The following is a 21,145-nucleotide window of genomic DNA, read 5'->3' as shown; positions in this document are numbered from 1 at the left end:
TCTCTTCACATACTGCGGTCGCCATGGAAAACTTCAGACAAAGCAATCTGGTCATTTATGAGAAGCTCCTTGAACTCCTGGTATCTTTGATACAGTCATTTCATGTCTCTGTAAATAACAGAGTTAGTCAAGATTTGTACAGATACGTTCATCTCAATGTAAGTCACATTGAATCTCAAAATGATCTGTAAGAAAAATGAACTATGACACACCCACAAAATTATCTTTTAGTCATTAAAAATATTTTATATAATTCTAATGATCACAAAATTGTGTTCAGAGAAAAAAAGCAGGGTATGAAATTTAATAATTAGTTTTTTAATGTAAAAAGTATCACTAAATGTAAAAAAGTCACTAAATATATTTCTGAGTAGTGGCATTATATGTGACTTTAATTTTACTTTCCTGTATTTTCTAAATGATCCACAGTGAATGTGTTATCTAATAATTTAAAATAAAATGTTTTTATACAGTGAATGGTACTTGAACAGATATTTGTACACCTGTGCTCATAGCAGCATTATTCACAGTAGCCAAAAGGTGGAAGCAACCCAGGTGTTCGTCAACAGATGAACGGATAAACAAAACGTGGTATATATTCATATAATGGAACACTATTCAGCCTCATAAAGGAATGAAATTCTAATACTTGCTACAACATGGATGAACCTTGACAACAGTATGCTTAGTGAAATCAGACAGACACAGAAGGTTAAATACCTATGATTCCACCTATGTGAGGTACCAAGAAGAGGCAAATTCGCAGAAAGTAGAATAAGGATTACAGGGGCTGGGCTGGGCTGGGCTGGGGGATGGGAAGTTAGTGTTTAACAGGTACAGTTTTTTGCGGGGAATGGTAAAAAGTTTTAGGTATACATTGTGGTGACGGTTACACGACATTGTGAACGTATTAAACGATGAATATTATGTTAGGTATATTTTATCACAGTAAACAGAAAGGGAATGCCCTGGGATGCTTCTTCCTGCTGCCTGACGCAACTCCAGGGATTCCTCCTCTGCTCTCAGAGTCCTTTCCTACTGCTAGTGAAGTACATATACCTTCATCCAACGGCATAATTACTTGTCTATATAGTGGTCTCCACTTTTTTACTATGAGTCCTAACAGACAGGGATGGACTCCAATTAATCCCTGTACCTCCTGCCCACAGCAGGGTAACTGGCACGTAGGAGATGCACGAAGAAACATTTGCCAGAAATGATTATATGAAAGACAGAAAAGAGCCCATTCAAAGATTTACTGAACCTCCTTACCGTTAATCAAATTAGAAGCACACATTCCAGATCAACTGGGATGTCCCCAAGTAAAGCTTCACACTGTCACGGGGCCAACTAGAATAGCTTCAGAAAGCTTTAGAGTATAAAATCATTCCCCCTCTTCCAGTTTCATGAGGCTGTCACAAGAGGTCACAGACTCCTGCATGGAAAGAGTTGGTGACTGGGATAGACATTACCGGTGCTCACTGATGTCAGGTCTCCCCTCCCCAGGACACGAGGACCACACCTCCGAGACCCCTCTCCACTGGATGGAGCCGTGGGGTGAGGTCTCGCCAAGGGCTTGTGAACAGAACAGATGTAGATCACTTCCGGGATGAGGGAACGAACAGTCCCTGATCAACTTTCTGGTTGTTCCCAGAGTTGCACCATAAGATTGAAGCAACCTGGGTCACAGACTTTGTATGAGGATGAAATAACACTTAAGGTGTTCAGCCACTGAGATGCTGGGATCGCTCGTCACTTCAGCATAAAATAGTCTATGGACTGGCACAGAGACTGATTTCTGGTGGTCCTTGGGTACCGCTGCTCCTGGGAGCCCCTGTTCAGCTACCAAATCCAACCAACCTGAAAAGCAGCATCTGTTGTGCCTCTTCAGAGGATAGAAGCCAATCCCAACAAGCTCAGAGGAGTCCAGACAACAAATGTGAAAAGTCACTGACTCTCAAAATGGGCCAAGGATTTGAACAGACATTTCTCCAAGGACGACACACACATGGCCAACAGGCACATGAAAAGGTGCTAGCATCATCAGTTATCGGGGAAATGCAAATCAAAACCACAAAGAGGTAGCACTTCACACCTGCTAAGATGGCTAAAATCAAAAGGACGGACAATAACAAGTGTTGGTGAGTATGTGCAGAGGTCAGAACCCTTATATACTGCTGATGAGATTGTAAACTGGGGCAACCACTCTGGAAAAGTCTGGCAGGTCCTCAAGATGGAAACATAGTAAACGTAGTTACTATATGACCCAGCAGTTCCACTCCTAGGGATACAGCCCAGAGACATGAAAACATATGTCCACACAAACTCACGTAAATGTTCATAACGGCGTTACTCGTTACAGTGAAAAAGAGGAAACAAAGCAGATCCTTGCCCTCACAGGAACCCCAGAGGTCTGCAGACCAGCTCTGTACCCCTCGGGTCACACCATAGTTTGGTGGCAGAGCCAGGACTACCAAATCTACCAACGCCAGTGCTGTTTTTACTACAGTAATTTTCCTCCAGTAACGAATGACACGAAGGGCAGTAAGAGGAGAGGAGTGAGAGCACATAGATGCTGATTAATAATTTTTAATATATTAAAACCTATTGGTTGCCAACTCTGCGTTAAGGTCTTTGGACATTATTACCTTCTTTGCCCATTTCCGGATGAAAAGGCTAAGGTTCAAAACAAACTAACTTGCCTGAATGTCACACAGTTAAGAGGAGAAACTGGAATCCAAGCTCCGAGATTCTCTACTTCAAGATGCACGTTTCCCTCTGCGCCACCGTGGGCACCAAACTCTAAAGGTCACTTGCTCTGTGTGTGCTGCATGTCAACCCCAGGCCCAGCACTGGCTCATCCCCGGGCTGTCCACTGCCCCTGGAACCCTGGATCGTAAAGACTGCTTGTCTCTTCCACCACATACCCAAAGCTCCTTGAGGCAGGGCCCTCAGCCCCTAGAGCGAACTACGGTTTGTGGAATGAATGTCTCAAACTGAAATTCAAAGCAAGCAGGGACTTCCCCGGTGGCCCAGTGGATAAGACTCCACGCTCCCAATGCAGGGGGCCGGGGTTCCGCCCTTGGTCGGGGAACTAGATCCCTCATGCCGCAACTAAAGATCCCACGTACCTCAACTAAGACCCACGCAGCCAAAAATTAAAATAATAATAATAATAAAGAGAAATTCAAAGCGAGCAGCTAAGGCTCAAGGAGAGACTTTGTTATTTCCTTGCCTTATACGAATATCATCGGAAGATGAAAAAAACGTGGGATACAGGCAGGATCTTCACTATGATGTGAGAGACGATGGGGAAGGTAAGGAATTCTACAGCCGCCAGCTTCGTCCACTTGTGTGAGTGCACAGGACCTGGACGCCCCGTGCAGCTAATTCACACGGGCCGAGACACCAGCCCCGCCATGCTCCTAGCTCCACCCTGCAGACTGCAGGAAGCCAACCTCTCACCCCAGAGATCACCAGGACACCCAGGCTGCTCCCAGCTCAGAGGGAACAAACCACAGACAAGGTAGTCACAAGCTGGTCAGTCACTCAACAGCTTTCCCTGTATTAAACTTCGGAGCTCGAAACAGTTCACGGGAAACATGCAAAGTATTCAGAAACCCATTGGTTCAATACCCATTGAGGACGACAATATTTTGGTATCATACTAGGCTGTGACAGGGAAATAAAACACAGGCTAGTGAATGCTTTACTGCTTACGAAATGCTACTCTCCTATGAAACAAATAATGCTATTGAAGCCATTCTACAGATGGGAACACTGAGACCTGAAGCCATCACGTGGCTGGCCCCAGGAGGCTCAGCCGGTTATCAGCAGAGGAAGTACATTCATGCCTGGACCCTGTGACAACAACACATTCTCACGTCCTTTCTATCTACTTTGGCCAAACTGCTGTCAGCCTGGAATGAAAAAATACTGTAGAAATTCCAAGGCTCTCCCTGCTGCATGGCACAGGGAACTCCACTATGCTGTACAGTAGAAACTAACACAACATTGTAACACAACCATACCCCAATTTAAAAAAAGAAAGAAAGAAAGAAAGAAAGGCATCCCAAGGTTCTCTTCTGCCTCCAATATTTCCATGGGTTCTTTGTTCACCGGCTACTTCTCTGCTGCGGCGAACCTGTAACGATTTTTTCTCATGTACCATGGTCTCTATTTGGATTTCTTCAGGATACTCCCTACGTAACCTGAAGGTCTTGCAGGGCGGATTACAGAGCTAAAGGAGCATTTGAGGAATAATCTTATTCTGTGGAAGAAATACCCATGCTGTGAACTTAGCTGGGGAAACAACTTTTTAAGGGCATCTCAACTAGCCCCAGCAGCTTCATCATCACCGAAACTGAGTTTGACCTTTTTTTTTTTTTCTTTTTTTCTTGTGGTACGTGGGCCTCTCACTGTTGTGGCCTCTCCCGTTGCGGAGCACAGGCTCCGGACGCGCAGGCTCAGCGGCCATGGCTCACGGGCCCAGCCGCTCCATGGCATGTGAGATCCTCCTGGACCGGGGCACGAACATGTGTCCCCTGCATCGGCAGGCGGACTCTCAACCACTGCGCCACCAGGGAAGCCCTGGACTTGACTTTTTGCAGGCAGTTATTAGATGCACCAAAAATAAGTTAAATTAGAAATATTATTAAGAATTAAACTCATCCACGTTAAAACTTACTGAACCATATCTATCTCAGGGAAGGAAGTTTAGGTACACCATCACCCTGGATCATCTAAATCTGGTAACAAATCAGCAAAATATTCTTAATAATGGACTAGTCTTCCAAAGTCATGTAAGATTGGAAGAAGGCAGCATGGCATAGCAGAAAGTTTTAAAGGAAGTGAAACTGCAATGTTTGGTCTGCAGAGGCGAAGTTAAAAAGACACTCAGTATTACCCCTTAAATATATATAAGGGACTATGTCTGAAGTTTACCTCCTTCTTCATTTTAATCAAGGAAAGATTCAGATAAAAAGTATAATGGTGGTAAGGCAAGAAACTAGTAATAGGCTCTAGAATTGCTAGAGTTGACCTCAGGGAGGTGAGGAGAAGGTGGTTAAACTTGGGGAATCGGGAGGATTGGGGGAGAGTAGTGAAAAAAAAACAGGCAAAGCAAAGACTCAGAAGTGGGGACAGTGTGCTTGGGGCACAGAGACAGAAAGTGACAAAGAACTGGATTAACAAAATTGATTAAAGGTTTTGGTTTTTTACAGCACAGTTGAGTTTTTATGTGATGCTCAATCAACGCTTCACCACAAAATTCCAACATCTAACAAAATATTTCTAGACCATCCTTTCCCCCATAACTGAAGTCTGATAGTCACCAAACATTTACACATTTCTCAGTTTCCCATCAGGGTCATCCAAAACTAATTTTCACTATGACATAATTATTGGCGCTTTCAGGAACGCTCGAACCCTGTTTCCTGACAGGAGCCGCAGTGTGGCAGCACGAGTAAAACGAGAGTCCAAGTTCAAGGCAGAGCCGGGGGCGGAACTGAGCACAGGGGAAAGAGGAAAGCTTCCTTCCCGCCCAGCTTTTCCTTACATGTGTGCAGTTTTCTGCGCGTGTGTTTTCACGGGCAACCTTCTTACTGTCTGTACCCTGCCTCTCGTAGCTCCTACTCTCCTGTAGGCCTCTAGCAACTTCCACTGAAATCTGCCACCCCTCTGCTGCCCAACCCCACCAGGAGAAAGAACCCCACGACCTCCAGCAGCCTCAGGCTACTGAGGCCTGAAGATCAGCCTAGTTTCGGGGGCCTCTCCACTGAGAGGGACTGACCCAGAATCCCATACCTCCTAAGGCCCGTCCAGGAACGATCTAAACTGGAGAGGGTACGTTTGAACTGAGAACAACTTTACTTCATTAATGATTTAATTACAGGCAGCTAACAAAAAAATATTTATTTTCTGGGCTTCCCTGGTGGCGCAGTGGTTGAGGGTCCGCCTGCCGATGCAGGGGACACGGGTTTGTGCCCCGGTCCGGGAAGATCCCACATGCCGCGGAGCGGCTGGGCCCGTGAGCCATGGCCGCTGAGCCTGTGCGTCCGGAGCCTGTGCCCCGCAACGGGAGAGGCCACAACAGTGAGAGGCCCGCATACCGCAAAAAAAAAAAATACATATATATATATTTTTTTAATTTTTTTCTAAAAATGCAAACCTGCCTGTTACAAGAACCGTTTAAACATTTCACATAGCACTCTCATTCAACGGTCCTCTATTACTGTGACTTTCCCAAATGTGTTGATGGTGGATCAGGTGACACTGAAACCATAACGAATTTCCTATTCTTGGAAGAGGATTCTTAACTGCTGTCCTTCAGTTGTGAGTGAAGCACATGACTCATTTCTTGTCAATGAGCCACTGGCCTATGATGAAAAGATATGTTTTCCCACCCCGGCTAATTTCAACCAACAGATATGCCCCATATCACCCTCAAATACTTCATCTAACCTCCACATGAGGAATGACAAACAGCCAGGCCAGAGCAGCCCGGCGCACACTGAGACAGCAGGGTCAAAGGTGAAGCCAGTTCCCAGGTCAGGGTACAAAGACGGCCACAACGGCCTCTCCCGACCCAGCACTTAGGCCTTCACTCGACATCTTCTTTTCTCCCAAAGGAAGATGTATTCAACCGCAGCTTCATTTCACTGCTGTGTGGAATTTAGAAAACAATATCGTGACCCATAACGTCATCTCTCAGTGCATCTGGAACGTCTTCCAGCCAGCTGAGAATTTAATAAACCACTTCTGCTTGCATTTGGCCACTGGGAGGGAAATCTTTTAATTATAGTCAGAACATTAAGTTACATGTGGCCCAATTTTCTACCACGTGCAAAGACAACAAGTTGGCATAAAGCAAATGAGAAGGCACCGGGCGATCTGACACGGCTTTATTAGGGGCAGAAGTGAGATCAGTTCTTGTCAGACAGACACTGGAAACAGCACCGCTCCCTGAGGCACTGTGCCCAGAGCCGGGTAAAAACCCAGGGACAGCCTGGAAACAGGCACAATCAGCCTAACTCCAGCAGCCGCGGAGAAGTGGTCCACAGGGCTCTCTCATAGCACCCACCTGCCTCATCACTGCACGAACAGCTACAGAGGCACAGTAATGCCCATCTTCAGGACTAACTTAGAAAATATCTGTGAAAACACCTCACATTTGGGCCTGACACATAGCAGGTTCAATAATTGTTCCCTTTTCTTCATGTCTCTTTGGGAATATAAATTCATTGACCCAGAGAAGAGAATTACTCAGTTTCACTTCCGACAGGAAACAGATCTGTTTATAAAGTGCATGAAATTAGGGTTAGTTAGGTGCTTTGGGCTGTAAGTAACAGAAACCCCAAGTCAAGCTGGCTAAAAACTGCAGAGGATATATATTGGCTCACATGACTGCAAACTCCAGAGAAAGGGCTGGAATCAGGAAGGGCATGGCCCAGGGGCTCACACAAGGACCAGAGACCGATTTCCCTATGAAATTCAGAAGGTGTTGTGTTACTATTTATCCTAGTGACTTGCAGTTTTTTAAAAAAAACACAATAATAAGGAACAATAAATAGTCTTCCTGCTTACAGAAATTTTCTAGTTATGTATAATTTTCTAGTTGTATAAGTACTGGTGGGTTCTTGAGGTTGGAAAGATCTACAACAAAGAGAAAGATAGGCAACAAAATGACAACAGACTAAGAGTTTTAATAGAAAGGGTACAGAAACAGGCTTTTCCCATGTCTTCTCTTTTTCCTCTCTGCTACTTCTATAACTCAATCCCACAGCAGTCTCAGAGAATACTGAATATAGAGATTAATATTTTTAATATTTCAAAAATAAGAACTTGTGGACCTGAAGTTAAGTTCAACTCACAGCAGATTAGGAGAGGGTGTGGAGAAAGGGAACCCTCCTACACTATTGGTGGGAATGTAAATTGGCGCAGTCACTATGGAAAACAATATGGAAGATCCTTAAAGGACTAAAAACAGAACTACCGTATGATCCAGCAATTCCATTCCTGGGCATATATCCAGAAAAGACCAAAATTCTAACTTAAAAAGATGCATGCACCCCAATGTTCACAGCAGCACTATTTACAATAGTCAAGACATGGAAACAACCCAAGTGTCCATCAACAGGCGATTGGTTTAAGAAGATGTGGTGTGGGAATGTGGAATATTGCTCAGCCATAAAAAAGAATGAAATATTACCATTTGCTGCAACATGGATGGACCTAGAGAATATCATACTAAGTAAGTCAGGCAAAGAAAGACAAATATTATATGATACCTCTTACATGTGGAATCTAAAAAATAATACAAATGAATCTATATACAAAACAGAAACAGACTCACAGACATAGAAAACAAACTTATGGTTACCAAAGGAGAAGCAGGGGGGGCATAAATTGGGAGTATCACATACAAACTACTATACATAAAATCGATAATCAATAATGACTTACTGTATAACACAGGGAACTATATTCAATATCATGTATTAACCTATAATGGAAAATAATCTGAAATATATATATAAACATATATGTAACTGAATCATTTTGCTGTACACCTGAAACTAATGCAAACTGCAAATCAACTATACTTAAATTCAAAAACCAGCACAGCAGATTAAATGTCTCACCAAAACTCCAGTAGCTTCATGATTCAGTTTTAAGAATAACTTTTAATGAGTATGAAAAATGATTGGGACATAAAACAAATACAATTTCTCTAACCAAAGAAAAAAATGATAGGTTTTTAAAAACACTGAAAACCACCTCTTCGGATAGGAAGAGAGTCAAAGTTGATTCCTAAAATCTCTTGTTTCTTAATGCTAGTTGGCAAAATATCTGGAGGAAATCAGCCTACTTTATAAATGCTACTGAATAAAACAGCTGAAATAAGTAAATTGCTGTTCTAATCTCCCGGTTGGCACCCACACCAAATTGTTTTCTTTCTTATGCCTGTTCCAACTTAAACCTACTTGATGAAACTCATATGTCTGCAGCAGCAAGTTTCAGCAGTGGACTTTATAGCATACACATGATTCTCAGTCTAGTTTTAAAGTCCAATTCCATCAAACTCAAGGTAAATCACGATACCTTACTTTGAAGTTAGGAAGCCCCTCAAAACAAAGGGATGAGTAATTTCAAAGCAAACAGAAATATTTCACAGAATTTCATTTTTCCCATTCTCTGAATGCCTTCTCGTTAGACGAAGACATTTTCCAGTCCATTAGAGCCAGACTGAACAATAAAAGCATATACCTAAAAACTTAAATCTGTCACCACTGGGATTACGCCACTGATTTACCCTCCTCCCCGCAAACACATTTATTTCCTTTACTCAAAGACAGGATCATCATTAAGCTTACCCCCAAATTTCTATCAAGATTTTTTCAAGGAAAAAAAAGCCAACATCACGACTTCCCAGTTGCCACTGAGAGAAGAATCAAGTGGAAAGGCAGAGATAAAGAATGGAATGCAGAAAATACACATGTAGGACAGAATATGATTTCAGATTCTAAATACAAACCACAAGCCATACCCATCACATTTTCCGGGGGCTGTTTCTTCCTTCCACCTTTCCTTTTTTCTCCATCAAGTCCTCTATTCCTGCATCATTCACCCCAAGCTTGTAACCTTGGAGTTACAAGCCAATGCCCTCTGGCTTTTTCTGAATCCAGTCAGTCACCACAGCCAGTTGACAGCTCCTGGGACATACCTTTCATCATCCTCACACTGTGCCTTGCAAAATGCAGACACATGATAAATATTTGCTGAATTAAGTTCAATAAGTAGATATTTTCAGCTATTCTGCTTTAAAAATCATTATGAAAAACAGGCTATCTTTTGTCTGGGTCCTGATTTGAACCAATGAACTGTAAAAATAAATGTTAATGCAACCAACAAAGAAATTTAAAGACAAACTGGATAGTTGAGACTAGGAACAACCGGTAACATTTTTAAGTGTGATAATGGCATTGTGATTATACTGAAAATCCATCATTTAGAGATATATACATAAGTATTTACATGGAGGTTATATGTCTGGGATTTTCTTCAAAATAATCCAAAGTGGAGATGTAGGAGGAGGTGGGGATACAGATGAGACAAGACAAGAAATGTACTGATAAGCATTGAAGATGCCTAAATAGGAATTCATTATATGGTTCCCTCTATTTCTGCATATGATCAACATTTTTCACATTAATAAAATGGGCTTTTTTCTTATTCAAGCGCCAAAAGAGTACAGAGATTGTAGCCAGACTTTCTGAGTTCAAATTCTGGCTCTGCTACATAGCGTCTGGGTGACCTTGGGCAAGTCACTTAATCACTCTGTGCTTCAGTTTCCTCATCTTGTGTCAACAACAGCACCTACCTCAAAGCTTTGTTGAGAAGATGAAATGAGTAATGCTATATGTAATGTCTGGCATATTACAAATACTTTATATATTTGCTATTACTGTTACCATCACTATCACTGCTACTATGACGACTTTTTGTATTATTATTACCTATCAAGCCAACTAAGCTCGATGCTGAGAATAGAGGTGAATGTAAAGCACATTCTTTATCTCTTGAGGGTTTTTTGGTCCAGCTGGGGATTCGTGACACATAAGGAAAAGAAGGAGAGAGAACTTTGGAATAAACACATTCTATGTACTTAGCACTAAGCTAAGTCCTGTGAATTATCTCACCAAACCCTGCAGGACCCGTTCCATCTCCTCCATGAAAAATTAGCTCAAGATCTTCAAAGCATCAGCAGGTGGCAAAGAATGTCTCAGCTACATCAGACAGATATCCACCACTGACCTCCCGACACAGGGGAGCGAGCCTGGACTCTTGGTTCTAAGTTGGCCCCTTTTTAGCAAGTGTCTTCGATGGGCAGCCTCCTTGGTCTCTAAGAGCCAAGGATTATCCACCATGTTTCTCCACCGTCCCCAAGCTCAAGGCCATGTGGGAGGGAGGGGAGATGGAGGACACTCCGCTTGCGCAGGCCAGGAAGAAAGCCAACTCGGGGCTCCACACTTGGTCCAGGGTAGGAACACAGACTGGCTGCACTGACCTATCCCTGTCCAGGAACCCAGGGAGCTTGCATAAGCTTTAACCCTTCACCACCCAGCAGTCTACTCTTCCACATGTTCCCAGTGAAGCCAGAAACCCCAGGGGAGCTGGGGTCAAACGCATGATGTCTTTGTTTCTCCTACGGTGCCTGGTATCCATGTATCACATGATAAGCACAAAATGCTCCGTCAGTTAACATACTGTTGTTTTCATGAAATGTACATTTTTCTCTTTGCTTCCTTCTGGAGTTTATCCCACAAGTCAAATAAATAGAGCTTTTGTTAACCAGTTTGTCAAGAAGTAAGGTTTTTTTGTTTTTTGGGTTGTCTTTTTTTTTTTTAAACGATCACACAATAATATTTTTGTGGTTGTTTATCTGAGAGCTGTGCAAGTTTACTGAGATGGCTGGCGGCTCCATTGAACTCTCTCTAGCATGCTTTTTCATATCAGAGGTAACTGACATTTATCTAAGGAAATTACCCAAGGCCCGTGGCCTAGGAAAATAAAATTGGCTTAAAGGAAAGTAGAATGTAGGTGAGAAATAATTTATATTAAAACGTGGGGAAGATTGGGAGGTGGTGAGAATATTTTATTAGTTTTATGACCCAGAAAAAAAAAGTAAAGCTTAATAGGGAGGTATCCCTGCTTAAATTCTCCCATTATGGCCAGTCTGAATTTATTACAGGATTATTTTAATCCCAAATAATTTTCAACTAGGTGACAGTTTATGGGATGAAGCTCAATGAAACTGTAACTTAAAACCGTCAAATTATTTGAACGCTTGCTGTCTCCTCACAGCTAAAACCCACTTCTCCTGGAAAGCGTGGCAGCCGGGTTTACAAAATACAGGGTTATACACGTCTGCGTATCTGGGGAAAAGATGGAGGCCCGAGGCTGCATTTGAAGGACAAAGTTGTATTGTTGTTATACCGTTTTTAATGTACAGTGTACACCACCCTTTACAATATTTCAAATGTGCTGAAGAACAAAACCTTCATTTACAGTCTAGGGGTGCAGATGGAAAGAGCCCAGGAAAACTGTAGGAAAAGCCCTAGTAATCACAGGAATTGAAGTTCTGCCCATCAGGCAAGTTTTCAGCGCTGCTGAAACCGTCCACCAGATGGACTCGGGAGCATAAGATGATACCTGTGGGCACTGGGTTGGGAACTATGACCATGCGCTTTGCTGTAGCCTCTTGCGGGCCAAACATCTGACAACATGATTGGGCAGGAAAAAGGAATAGCAGAGGCTGGTGGGAAGGAAAGTCTTTCATTGCACAGTTTGCCTTTGACGATCTCCTTCTGGACAGCTGTGGCTTTCTGATGGTCATTTTAACAAGAAAGGGGACCCCTACTAGATTATCGTAATTAAATTTCCAGGGGAACCACAGTGGGCTGGGCAGAAGCAGGGGAGTGTGTGGGAAGAAGGATGCCCCAGGGAGGCCCTGTGGAGGCTGGCACAACTGGGCAGAAGCCTCAGCACTGCCCCCTCTACCTAACTGACATCAGGTAAGACATGTACCCTGTCTGAATTTCAGCCTCTTGTAAAATGGAGAAAAGAAGAAGAAACTCATTGAGTTTCTGTGGAAATTAAATATGTTAATGGATACACATGGGCCACTTCAGCATCTACCATATAGCTGGGGTCCAGTAAAAAACAGCTTTTTTCAAGGTCACGCTTAAACAGCAAAGGGGCCTGCCATCTCTGGAAGGGCACAGGAGTCCCGTCCAGGCTCACAGTGATGGGTTGACCCTGCCGGGCCATTTCACTGCCAGCACGCAGGTGTGTGGGGTGCAGATGACAGACACTCCAGGCCAGAGCCTGAAAGGCTGACAGGACCCGGAAGGAAGGGGGTGTGAGGAGAGCAACGCCGAAGCCGGGGTGCCCCTGGGCACTGGCCTTGGCTCTGGGACACCCTGGTTGTGAGACTTGACACAAATCCCATCACCTTTCCCTGCTTCAGTGCCCGCTGAGTGAAGGGCCACCGCGGAACGCACACGGAGTCGTAGGCTCCAATATCTTAACCCCCAGCTCTGAGACCCAGGCCCCCCGCTACTCACTAACAGAACCCTGAGGCTAGAGTTGGGGTCCAGCTTGACAGGGACAGGACAGGGGTGCTGGGGGCAGGCTGCCTGAGAGAGCTGGGCCCTCCCTTCCCACCAGGCAGGGCCTGAGAGGAGCCCAGGGCCTGGCAGCTCCGACGGGGCGGCACTGCCAGCCTCACCCTGGTGACCCGCCTGCCTACCAGCCTCCCCGAGAGGCCCCTGGCCGACACCTATGACATCAAAGCAGAGAACACAGAAATGCGTGAAGCTGCGACCCCTGACCTTTAAAGCCAGGGTCTGGATCACCCTCACTTCTCTTCAGAGTCACAGCTGAAAATACCCAGAAAGTAGTGGGGAGAGAATTACAATCTTCTAAACAGATGAGCAGTCCTCGATGCTCTGGCATGAATAACACCGGTGTCATGCTTTCACTTGTGCTTTATATAAATGCTCTCCTACCTGCTAGCACAGGTTCCCACCTATTCAGAGAGGAAAATGAGGCCATTATCCGCATTCCGTGAAGTACCATATGGTTACACGACGGCACCCAGCCAAGGCAGCGTTCTAGCCAAGCCTCTGTGTACAATTCAAAAGCAAAATAATGTCGTTACGCTATATTGGATTAGCGTATTGGATTGGCATCAGGGAAGGAGGGCCGGGGTAACAGAACTCCGAGAGAAAAAACGCTTCGGCTTGTTTTCACGTCTAGTTTCAAGGTTACTTTGAACATATCAAAACCCACAATTGGATTCAGGCAAATTTCACTCGTCCAACAGCCTGGTATTCAATCAGCCTACCTGGAGACCAAGTATGAAACATTCAGTCCTTTGCAGGATACAAGATACAATATAAACTAATAATAAATTGTTATGTATAAATAAGCAGACAGACCAAAAAAAAAAAAAATAATAAAACAGGCTACGTGGCTACATGTGTATTTTTTTTTTTCTTCATGTATTTTTTTAGTCCAAGAGAACAGGGACTGGTCTGAGTCCCACAGCTGTTAAATTCAGAGCAGAAATGAGAACGCTAATCCACCCAGAGCTCTTGACACCACAGCCCGGCTCATCATCTGACAAAGGCTTATGTCCACCAGCCCAGCGAGCTACCAGGACTGCTCAGGTATCCCAAAGCCTTCCACAGAGGGCAGAAAGGGTGCTAAGTAATGGACCTCCTTATGGGTAAGACCGTCATGATGAGGACAAACAGTGAAAAAGAAAAAAAAAGAGAAACAGAAAGGGAGAGGCATAAGCACAAGCAGGTTATCGTGGACACAGACCATTTTATTATTGAAATGAAAATAATCTGGAGTTTTCTTCACTGTGCGACTAGAACACACCTCAAGAACAGAATAATGAAGGAGCTATGCAAAATCATTTTATAACCACTAATATCGATGAGGGTTTTACTTTAATTCTGATACTGATCACGCCATAAGTTGTATTCCCTAAGCCCTCCCAAACCCAACCGTGTTATAAAAGTATTTTCTAGAACATTCGCTCATCCCCTTTAAGAGCATCACTCTGCTTTCTCTTCCAGGAGCCGTTCGCAGGGGAAAATCTGCAGCCCTAAAGCTAGCAAGTCAAATGGAGGAAGAAATGTATCTTCCCGCTGGTGATTTACTCTGGCCGTATTTTTCAGGCTTCCTCAACCATGCCTCCTTTTGGTAAACATAAAAATTACTTGCTTTCCTTTAGTTTTACTTTAAGTTTCAAAATTAAATATATCAATGAAAAATAGCCATGAGAAATATCAGAGGGATAATGTTTTCAAAGAAAAATACTTACAGGAACCTTGAAATATAAGTCTTTTTCCTTCATCACATACTATTTTTAAAGAATAGTGAGGATGTGTGCTCGCCAAAAGGATGAGTCATTTCTTCATCAAGTGTACTGCTGCTTCTTTTCACTGTCAGAAGCAAAGGGAAAAAAAACAGGCTAGCTGACGAAATGTGAATGAAAGAAATAAGGTAATACCAGGAAGAGCATGTTTGCTTGTTTTTAAAATGCAAATAAGGAGATCACCACAGTCATCTGAAAAGTATGTCTGACTCCTAAATCAAATCCCTTCTCCAAAACTCCTCTTGGAGTTCTCTTTTCAGGAACATCAGGGAGAAAAAATCTCTCCCCAATAAGCTCACAAATGCAACTGTCCACCAGTGTCAAGAGTAGATTGCCTGGGGCTTCCCTGGTGGCGCAGCAGTTGAGAGTTCGCCTGCCGATGCAGGGGACACGGGTTCGTGCCCCGGTCCGGGAAGATCCCACATGCCGCGGAGCGGCTGGGCCCGTGAGCCATGGCCACTGAGCCTGCGCGTCCGGAGCCTGTGCTCTGCAACGAGAGAGGCCACAACAGTGAGAGGCCCGCGTACCGCAAAAAAACAAACAAACAAAAATGACTTACAGGAAGCCTTGAGAGTGTTACCAAATTTAAAAAATAAAGAGGTGGTTCTAATGTTTTAAATTAGCTATAAATCTGTGAAGTATAATGTTGGTCTTTACTCCCTGAAGCATCAATTTCTGTGTATTCATAGTTCCCATTTTTTTCTACCAAATACACAATGCTCCAGATGAAAACTGTTCATATGCGCAAAGAAGTTGGTCTTTTCCCTGGAGTTCCCAAAACAGGGGTGTTATGTCTTTTTACTCACAAACCTGGCAAGTATATTTCCCTGTGATAGCCCATCAAAGGATGAACCCTGTAATCAGCATTCAAAGGTTTACCAAGCAAGGTACATCACTGGTGTTTAGCACACTCTTCGGGACACAATTAACGATCCAGTTAGTAAGGACTGAGGTCTTCTCTTAGATTACTGAGCAGTTTGGGAAGCCAATGTTTTCTAAGCCGGACTCAAAATAGCCAGAGGGTTTTCTTTGTTTTGACTCAGCTCACAGGCTTCCAAGGATGTCGACACCATTTCAAAGCTGTAGTGGTCGGTGGTCTCCTATCTTAAGAAGATAGCCGTCCTTTTTTTCTTCTGTCATGACTTCAGGCAGACAGCAAAAGTGATCTAGGGCTACACTGGAAATTCGATAGCTTCAACTGCAATTCAGACTTGTCTTAGAGTTGAACAAAGACATCATCTGGAATTCTTCTCCACTTCCTCTCCAAAGAAGTCTTGACGGCTGTAAAAACCCAGTTTTCAAGAGAATATCTTTCATGAAAACTTCTCTTTCTTTTCAATTAAGAGATTACCTAATTTAAGCCTTTCACAGCTTTATTGGATTCCTGGTAACATGTTCCAGTTTCATCCGATCTCGTGTGTTGGAGAAAAGTGAATTTTCCGGAGGGAAAATAAGTTCACCATTTTCTAAATAAGGTTTTCATAACTAAGGCTAAATGACATCATTACTCAGCTTTTAAAAGCTACACAATATGTGTTTTATTCTGTAAAACATACACTCGTGAATCCATACGTGACTAACGCCTCATGAAATTATTTATTGTCTTCCAAATTCACCCAGGAATTCTGAAGATTGTTTGGTCAGGTCTGCAAAGTGAAAAAGATGTTGAAGTTGAACACTGGAGGCTAAGACTGCCCAGGCATCCAATCATGGAAGCAAACTTTTTGATAATTTCGTGTAGCCTATTATGTACAAAAATATAAATACAACTTTTCCAACATTTTTATGCATATACAACTGGTTTAAATTTGACAATTTCCTCTGCCCTCCTAAAAAACAGGAACTTCGCAACACCTTTTTTTTTTTAACATCCTTATTGGAGTATAATTGCTTTACAATGGTGTGTTAGTTTCTGTTGTATAACAAAGTGAATCAGCTATACGTATACATATATCCCCATATCTCCTCCCTCTTGCGTCTCCCTCCCTCCCACCCTCCCTATCCCACCCCTCCAGGTGGTCACAAAGCACCGAGCTGATCTCCCTCTGCTATGTGGCTGCTTCCCACTAGCCATCTATTTTACATTTGGTAGTGTATATATGTCCATGCCACTCTCTCACTTCGTCCCAGCTGACCCCTCCCCCTCCCTGTGTCCTCAAGTCCATTCTCTGCGTCTGCGTCTTTATTCCTGTCCTGCCCCTAGGTTCTTCAGAACCATTTTTGTTTTTAGATTTCATATATATGTGTTAGCATACGGTATTTGTTTTCCTCTTTCTGACTTACTTCACTCTGTATGACAGACTCTAGGTCCATCCACCTCACTGCAAATAACTCAATTTCGTTTCTTTTTATGGCTGAGTAATATTCCATTGTATATATATGTCACATCTTCTTCATCCATTCATCTGTCGATGGACACTTAGGTTGCTTCCATGTCCTGGTTATTGTAAAGAGAGCTGCAATGAACATTGGGGTGCATGTGTCTTTTTGAATTATGGTTTTCTCTGGGTATATGCCCAGTAGTGGGATTGCTGGGTCATACGGTAATTCTATTTTCTGTTTTTTAAGGAACCTTCATACTGTTCTCCATAGTGGCTGTATCAATTTACATTCCCACCAACAGTGCAAGAGGGTTCCCTTTTCTCCACACCCTCTCCAGCATTTATTGTTTGTAGATTTTTTGATGATGGCCATTCTGACTGGTGTGAGGTGATACCTCATTGTAGTTTTGATTTGCATTTCTCTAACGATTAGTGATGTTGAGCATTTTTTCATGTGTTTGTTGGCAATCTGTATATCTTCTTTGGAGAAATGTCTATTTAGGTCTTCTGCCCATTTTTGCATTGGGTTGTTTTTTTTTTGATATTGAGCTGCTTGTATATTTTGGAGATTAATCCTTTGTCAGTTGCTTCGTTTGCAAATATTTTCCCCCATTCTGAGGGTTGTCTTTTCGTCTTGTTTATGGTTTCCTTTGCTATGCAAAAGCTTTTAATTTATTTCAGGCTCTGAACTGTTGCTCCTGCTGGGTGACCCAACATGGCAACTTGCAGTGACCCGATTTGAAAGTTCCTGTGTTCACCTCCCCACACGTGGGTCACACGGCTGCACATTAACAATAAAGTCCATTATTTCCAATTATGATCTCATTTCACCCCCTTTCCTCTCAAACTATGAGAAAAAGAACTCTTTTCCCCTTCCCTGAAAACAAAAATATTCGGTGATTGTGGTTTCCCCTCTTGCTGTTCAAAGAGCTGAAGAGACCAGTTTCTCTGTGGTTTTTCTCAATTATCCAATTTATTTATTTGCTTTTTAACTGAAATATAATTAACATGCCATCTAACCTATTTTGTAAAATCTATACCCCAAGTCTTATTTTCTAAAGCAGTGTTGTAATTCAAATTTAATACAGGCTGTTAACTGTAATCACCATTAGACTGATATATTTTGTAAATTTTGCTAAAATTATGCCTCTTTTGGATATAATTACATTTCTCCCACTTATGCCCTTCAGAATGGACGTATTAAAAGAGGTAGCACATAATAACTCCCCCCGCAAAGGGAGACCCTTTAAATAGAATATTTTATTCAACTTTTCTCTTCATTAAATTTTTACACTCAAAGTAACATCACTTCTCACTGAAGAAAATCTGAAAAATTTTTGGAGGGAAAAAAATAAAATCACCCATAATCTTATTACCCAAATACAACCACTATTAATATTCACAATATTAATATTTAGTGTTTTTTTAATACAACAAATGGAATTTGCAGAGGGTCCTAAATGCTAGTCACAGACTCACCATAGAACCTGCCTTATGTGTTAAAAACCCAGGCTCCTGGCTGTCTCACTAGCGATTCTGACTCAGGAGATCTGGGGTAAGCCATATAGTATTTATTCACTTATTAATTTATTTATTTATTGAAAGTTCCACAGGTTATTCTGATGCACAGTCAACTTTGTGAATCACCAGTTTCAAGCACAGATTCTGGATCCCACAGACGTGGGTCCAGACCTGGTCCTATCACTTAATATGGTTGAACAAGGTTATCCAACCTCTATGAGCTCAGTTTATTCATCCACAAAATGGGCACACCGAGAGTCATTTATAAAAATTAAGCAAGGGGCTTCCCTGGTGGCGCAGTGGTTGAGAGTCTGCCTGCCGATGCAGGGGACACGGGTTCGTGCCCTGGTCCGGGAAGATCCCACATGCCGCGGAGCGGCTGGGCCCGTGAGCCACGGCCGCTGAGCCTGCTCTCCGCAACGGGAGAGGCCACAACAGTGAGAGGCCCGTGTACCGAAAAAAAAAAAAAAAAATTAAGTGAGAGGGGCTTCCCTGGCGGTCCAGTGGGGTGCAGGTTCGATCCGTGGTCAGGGAGCTAAGATCCCACATGGCTCGTGGCCAAAAAGCCACAACGTAAAACAGAAGCAATACTGTAACAAATTCAGCAAAGACTTTAAAAATGGTAAAAAAAAAAAAAAAAAATTAAGTGAAAAAACGTACTTGGCACAGTGCCCAAAATATAGTAATTATTCAGTACATTGTAATTATTTCACATAAAATATTTTACGTAAAATAATTACCATGTACCAAGAATAATGATAAGTTATTCTTTCCCATTTTTCTCTATGCACCTGGTGTGAGATTTTCTTCTGATCTGGATTGCTATGAAATACTACATATGCTTTCAAGTAACATTATATATCATAAGCATTTTTCCACGTTGCTTCCTATGCTTTATAGACATTTTAATGGCTGTATAGCATTCCATCTAGTATATAAAACCATATTTACCTAATTATTTTCTACTCATGCTTTTTAGGTTACTTGCAGTCTTTCTTAACAACTGTGTAATGAGTAGCTTCCTATATATAGCGCTCTGTAATTGTGGATTACTATCCTAGCTATAGTCCTAAAGCTAGAATTACTACATGAAAGTATGTGAGTATTTAGATGGCTTTTTGATACATATTGCCAAGGTGCTTTCCAAAAAAATTTTTTTTCAATTTACAATACCACTGGCAATGTATTAAGATATCAGATTTGGGACTTCCCTGGTGGTGCAGTGGTTAAGACTCCACGCTCCCAATGCAGGGGGCCAGGGTTCGATCCCTGGTCAGGGAACTAGATCCCACATGCATGCCACAACTAAGAGTTCGCATGCCACAACTAAAGAGCTGGCAAGCCGCAACTAAGGAGCACGCCTTGTAAGATACCAGATTTATCACAACATTACCAGCACTGAGTAGTTTTCCTTCCCCCCCATGTTAGAATGTGTAAAATGGTAAACTGTGGCACGTTAATTGTTTTTTGGGGGGTTTTTTTGTTTGTTTTTTTTTTTTTGCAGTACTCGGGCCTCTAGAATATAAATGCCAGTTATTTTAAAATAGGTGAGCATATAAATGGTAATCATTTTCAACTTCTGTGACTTGAGAAGGCAATACCTTAACTGAAATGCCTGGATAATCGTTTTGGCATGAGGACAAAGTCGACACAATGACCTACCTACTTGGAAAATTAAACATGTTGGCAATATTACAAAGGACTACATTCACTCATTCAAGTCCACATGCTTAAGTCCTCAGAAGTTCTGAGTACACAGGGTCAGGGCTCAGAGAAAATTACTCACATTCCCTCTCTTTGCACAGTTGTACATATTCTAAATCCCTCTCCTTGAAAGTAAAAGCATTTGCTGAATAGATTATACTCTTGACCCTCAGACTGGCCAGTCCAGATTTACATTCTTACAATCCATCTTACAAACAGTCATTGAAACGATGTGAACTCACCAATTCACATGCCCTTCAGAAATAACTTACATTCTGTTAGGATTTAACTGATCCTTCCCTCTCCTACTAATGAAGTTCCAGAATTTTTAACAGGAGAGGAGGAGAGAAAAAAAAAATTTTAAGTAATACTTATTTCAGCACAGCACTTTATTTTTTTTTAAACAAATCTAAGGTCACTTAAATATTCAGGCACATTAAGAGGTATTATGCACAATAAGACTTTACCAAGTAATCATCAGTTTGAGTACATATAAATTTGAAACCCCATTTAGTCAAATTACATGTAAATTTGCTGACTAAATTTGCTTTTACATTTTCACTACAAATATAGCTACATCCTGCTGGATTTGATGGAATCCAGGCTTCTTACTTTTGGTCACGTTATAAGGAGTAGTCACGTACTT

At 42.4% G+C, this 21,145-nt stretch overlaps 1 protein-coding gene across 9 annotated transcripts in view; it reads right to left on the bottom strand.

Annotated features, from left to right (window-relative positions):
- STOX2 (storkhead box 2) overlaps positions 1-21,145 on the bottom strand; it is a 210,091-nt gene that overhangs the window by 175,116 nt on the left and 13,830 nt on the right. For 5 of the 9 annotated variants that reach the window (XM_019921328.3, XM_073798570.1, XM_073798571.1 and 2 more), the window contains exon 2: positions 14,900-15,020. The exons of the other annotated variants lie outside the window; for them this stretch is intronic. The gene's annotated coding sequence lies outside the window, so the exon portion shown is untranslated. The remainder of the gene's footprint in view (positions 1-14,899; positions 15,021-21,145) is intronic. 9 annotated transcript variants of the gene reach the window in all.

Source organism: Tursiops truncatus, chromosome 21, assembly GCF_011762595.2.
Source record: "Tursiops truncatus isolate mTurTru1 chromosome 21, mTurTru1.mat.Y, whole genome shotgun sequence".
NCBI lineage: Eukaryota > Metazoa > Chordata > Mammalia > Artiodactyla > Delphinidae > Tursiops > Tursiops truncatus.
The sequence above is the reverse complement of the archived record's forward strand: the minus strand, read 5'-3'. Positions and strand labels throughout refer to the sequence as shown.